The sequence below is a fragment of the Ceratotherium simum genome, chromosome 4, assembly GCF_057802395.1.
Source record: "Ceratotherium simum simum isolate JZ-2026a chromosome 4, ASM5780239v1, whole genome shotgun sequence".
Lineage (NCBI taxonomy): Eukaryota > Metazoa > Chordata > Mammalia > Perissodactyla > Rhinocerotidae > Ceratotherium > Ceratotherium simum.
This window is the reverse complement of record NC_141903.1, coordinates 74,314,295-74,319,532: the sequence shown is the minus strand read 5'-3', so window position 1 is coordinate 74,319,532 and position 5,238 is coordinate 74,314,295. Positions and strand designations below refer to the sequence as shown.

Below are 5,238 nucleotides of genomic sequence, written 5' to 3'. Positions count from 1 at the left end.
TTAGTGAAGCAGCGAGTGCTGCAGCGGCAGTCGTCTCCCCTGGCATCACCGCCACCCGAAGGAGGCAGCCCAGACACTCCGGCCGGGAAGGTAAAGGACCTCAGCTCAGAAGACACAGTGTCCCCTGACTCTGTGGGGCTGTTTCGTCCGTGTCCCCGAAGTTTCTGCGGCTCTCGGCTGTGAGGCTAGGAAGGGGCTGGGGGGAAAGCGGCGGTGCCTGCCTCTCGCGCTTTCCGCAGCCGCCGTTCGTCCCCACTCGCCCCGACTCGCTGCGCTGCGCTCGGCGCCCGCGTTGGTGGGCTGCGGCCGCAGACCCCGCCCCGCTCCGCCCGTGCCGCCGCGGGGCCGGCCTCCGAGCGCCGCTCTGCAGTGCGGGGCTGAGCCGCGGCCCCCGCCTCCTGCTTGCGCAGCTCCGCCGCTCGGTCCCTGCAGGAAGGCGCTAGGCCACCCGTGTCTCGTTTCCATAGAACCGACTGGGACGCCTCTCCCTGAGTCCCAGATTCTTGGCTGCTTTCCATAACTTAGCGTCAGTGCAGGTGGCTGGGATCCCCCAGCCCACCTTCTAGTGACGGGGGAAGTGGTGTCATCCTTTTCTCCCTAGTAGAATTTTTTTTAACATATCGAAATGGTAATGAGCACATCTCTTCGGCTACGTAGGCCTTTAAACATACACAAACACACACACGTTTTCCTAAAGGGAAGGTCTGTGTCCCTGGGGATTATCATATCTCAGCTGCCTGAAGCCTGGGGACAAGACTAAGTGGTTATCCTTAGATTTCTTCCATTCCCAAAGCTTGTGATTAAATATTGACAAAATGATCTGCCCCTCGCACTCCATATCAGGATTTGACCCAGAAATTAGATGGAGCTAGGAAGCGCCAAGCTCTTTTTTGGCGAATGAGTATCCTATACCAAAAAAACGAAAAAAAATTTGCCATTGAGACATTAGGAATGAAAATTTGAACTGAATTTACAGTATACGTGTGACAGACACTGTGCTTTGTGTGACACTGCGCCTTTTTGGCTTATGTTATTACGTTATGCCTCAATTCGTGGAAGTATCGATTGATGTGCAAGATGTTTCCATTTTAGAAAAGTTTGTCTAGCCTGTATTGCAGGTGTTTAGTACATAAGTTGATAGTTTGGAGTGGATTTTTACGAGGGAGTTAATTTGTTTATGTCCAAGTTAAAGAGGAGTATTCTTAATTTAAGTGAACTAGGATGTTTAAATACTTGAATGTATGCACTTTTATTGTAAAGACAATTAGCCTTCAATTAGACTTAATGCAAATAAGCCCCTATTAGATCTGTTTTCTGAATTCAGATTTTATTTTGCCTTATTCACTTAGGTGAAGTTCAGTTATATGATTTAGTATTTTCTTACTTCCCCAGAGCAGAAAGCAGAAATCATGTGAAACAGTCTGTGAAAAGGTGATCAAATATGGTTACTTTTCACAATCAAAATTCAAAACTCTTAAGATTTCGTAATAGGTATTCACAATTTCCACTAATGTCCAAAAACATTGGTTTTTAGAAAACTAGTAGTATAGCTTTATTTAGACAGTATTTTCCTGATTAATTAAAATTGTTGAGTCTTTATTTAAACAAAACATTTTTTTAAACAAGATCAATAATTCCAAATAGGCTCTGAATAATAAAACTTAAAGAAAGTGAAGAACCCTCTTTCTTAAAAATATAACTAAAATGGCATATTTTCTGTTGTTCTTGTAATTGACTCTCCTTAAATATGCTAATGGAAAATATATGCTCTAAAATGTACTATGTACTGTTTCTCATCTTCTAAGGACGTCTTACTGCTTAAAAGTAACATATCCCTGAAACTTTTAAATCCACTTGGTTTTTACTTTCTTTATATCAAAATTATTTTGAAATAAAAAATATAGTTTTGTTATTTTTTTTTTTTTTTTTTAAAGATTTTATTTATTCCCCCCAAAGCCCCAGTAGATAGTTGTATGTCACAGCTGAACATCCTTCCAGCTGCTGCACGTGGGACTCGGCCCCAGGATGGACGGAGAAGCGGTGCCCCGATGCGCACCCGGGATCCGAACCTGGGCCACCAGCATTGCGGCGCGCGCACTCAACCACCAAGCCACAGGGCCGGCCCAGTTTTGTTATTTTTGATGAAGAAAAGCCCGTATGAATTAGTCTAGGGATTAATACCAAATCCATGAGGAAAATAAAACTTTTTCATAAGAAAAAAAAGTCACTCTTTAGATTGTTCCTAGAAATACTTTGAAATTTTAGACATTAGTGTTATTATTCTGAAATTAATATATATAATTGTGTTTATTTTCAGGGATATTACTGATCTAAATGTATCCCCACCTTTATAGTAGATTCCTTTTCATGCAAGGTATTTTTCTCTTGCCCCAGCTGAAAATAGATTGCTTTGTAAAATTATAATGTGGTTAAAAGTGTTAGACTAAATTCTGAAATTTAAGTCAGCGTGGTATTGTAGAAAGGCATCTAGTTTTGGCAGAAACAGTTTTAGATCTTTGAATCTTGGTTTCACCGTTTACTAGCTGTGTACCCTTGAGTTGGTTTCTTAATCTCTCAGATTCCTCAGGATCCTTATCTGTATTAGAAGGGTAAATTGCACTTACATTGTCAAGAAGGAAGTGAACTAACATATATGAAGTGTACAGACCACAGTTGATCCTCAATAAAAATAAAATCCTGCCTGTTCAACCTTAGACCTTATGCTCCTACTGAGTAATACAAAGTTCCTGGGATACTAAAGCAAGTTTGACTTGCATCCCCCATAGCTAACCAATGTCTACTGTCCATCCATTCTTTTTTACCTGAACATCGTCCCTCCTGTCTGTCATCATCCTTCCTGTCTGTCTTGCTTCCTTAAGGGCCCTTTTATCCCTAAAACTAGCATCTCTAGTCCATCCTGTGCCTTGTATGGTACTGGATAGATTGGACATCTTCGTAAGTCCTCTTAGACTCTCTTTTCTTCTTCACCACAGTCACTTTGCTGCTACTTCTCCACTTCCTCTACTGCTAAATTTGCCATCAAAGAGACTGATTATGACTGCTCCTTTCACGAATAATGCCGTTGAAGTAAGAACATCCCTCAAGTCTCACTTCTGGAAAACTCAGTCAGATAATTAATTTACATACACACATACACACACATCCCGTATCTTTAAGGATGGGGCAGGAAATGGACACTACATCTTTAAAAAAAAAAAAAATTCCAAAAGGCCAGCTGAGTGAAATTAAGCCAAAGGCCTAATTTGGCTCCTAGGCCAACAGGGTACAGAATTCCTAAATTCCTCTTCATGTCACAGCCTTCAGAGCCACACAGTATTTTACTCACACAGTGTAAGTATTGTGATTTGTGTGTATGTTTTGCAGTATTGGTGAAAACAAGAGATCCAGTACTTTCACTGACCCTTTTTCAGTTTTAGGACTTATTTTCTTTGCCAGTTAAATGCTTTAGATAAGAGAAATCATGAAAATCTTTCAAACTCTTGCATTCAAAGCTGCAATATTGGTTGTATTCAAGGCTTGGTATATCCTTTCCAGAAGAGGGAAGTTTTAAAGGTGATTTTCCTTAGTAGGTTTAAAATCAAAATAGAAGTAAGTTTAAAAATGAAAATAGTTCAGTAGGATAACACACATTAAGAAACCACCAGTTTTCAACCTGTTGGCCTTAAAACCATGAAGAATATTCAGTGGCATGAAAAAATGATCATGATATAATTTTACATAAAAATTAAGATACAGAACTATGTAGTATCTAATTTCGTTTTATATGTGTAGATATTTTTCACACACATACATAAAACCTTCAGGTCAAACCCCTCCGCTGGACCCCAGATGTTAAGTGGTATTACAGGGTGAAGGAATTAGAGATGATTTTAATCTTTCTATATACTTTGTAGTATTTTTCAAATTCTCTGTAATCATGTGTTAATTAAAATTAAAAGACAAATCAGTAAAAGTTATTCTGGGGGAAATTTTGAGTTCTTAAATGCAAATATATAAATTAAACTTTTTAATAAATCCTTTAACTTAGTTAATAGCATACAGCCTATAAAGTGCATTATATTCTCAAAATTCTATGTTACGCTATGGCTGGTCATAAAAGAAATAGTAATGCAAAGTAGGAAAGGCTTATCCTTATTTTCCTACTGCAGACCTCTTTAAGCATCCCTGCTCTTCTCTTTTGCAGCACTTTCCTCTTTCACCCAACTGTTTCATCCTCGCTCCTGAACCAGACCTTTGTATTCATATCGGTATTCCTGCCCCTACTTTTCTCTTTTCAACATTTTCTAGCTATGTGTCATATTGTAAAGATTCATAGGACCTAAAATGCTAGTGCATAATAAAATCTTAATTATGATGATGAGTGCTATAGGTTTATTTGCATTTCTAACTGGCACCAACTGCAAAGGAATTTCAAGCATCAGGGATAGGCCCATGTGGGAGATATTTTGGGAAAGTCCACACTACAGAGACAGTTGCTTGCTCTGCATAAATGCCAGCTCGTTCACAATCATTATCTCCTTAGTTGTGTGTCTTATGTGGTTCAAGGTAAGTAACTAGATTTTTTTTAATTACTAAACATTTTTTAAAAATTACTACAAAAGTATCTTTTTGTAATCAAGAATCTAGTGTGTAATTTTTAATTTTTTGTCAGTAAAGATAAAACATTTAACTGTTAAAAATAAATGCTGTCTTTTTTGTTTTCCTTTTGTAGTGTTAGGATAGTATCTTATGTGTGAATGCTTGAAGGACCACCCCCTATAAGTTCTAGAAAAATCTATAATTTCCCTAGAAATACCACTGGTACAATTACATTGCAGTATATTTGCTTTCCTTCTTGTGCTGGAAGACTCCTAGAACTTAGCCCTTGATCTTCCATACCTCAGAACATATCACCTACACAAAACTTGGCCCTACTTTTAAGGACTTGGAATTGTCTGGGTCTTTGGCAGGTGTTACACCAATTTTGTATAGTGCTCTCTTTGGGTTCATTGGCATATCAGGCTATTGTTTATTTGTTAATCCTGCAGAGTCACAGGAAGAACCATTAAACCACTAATGTTATAAATATAAATAATCTATTCATGTATCTATATATTTCTATGTCTTTTCCTATATAGATATCAATTTTCCCGTGTAACTATATGAATTAGGTCTGTGATCTGGGCTATTAGTTGGTCATATAACGTGGTATTAAAAAGCATTGCTAAATGTAAACTC

The 5,238-nt window shown here is 38.6% G+C and overlaps 1 protein-coding gene across 1 annotated transcript in view; it reads left to right on the top strand.

Moving 5' to 3' along the window:
• The first annotated feature begins 7 nt into the window (after nt 1–7).
• The window catches only part of SLF1 (SMC5/6 complex localization factor 1), a 57,529-nt gene continuing 52,298 nt past the window's right edge, over nt 8–5,238 (top strand). Inside the window, exon 1 of the mRNA XM_087430039.1 lies at nt 8–90. The gene's annotated coding sequence lies outside the window, so the exon portion shown is untranslated. The remainder of the gene's footprint in view (nt 91–5,238) is intronic.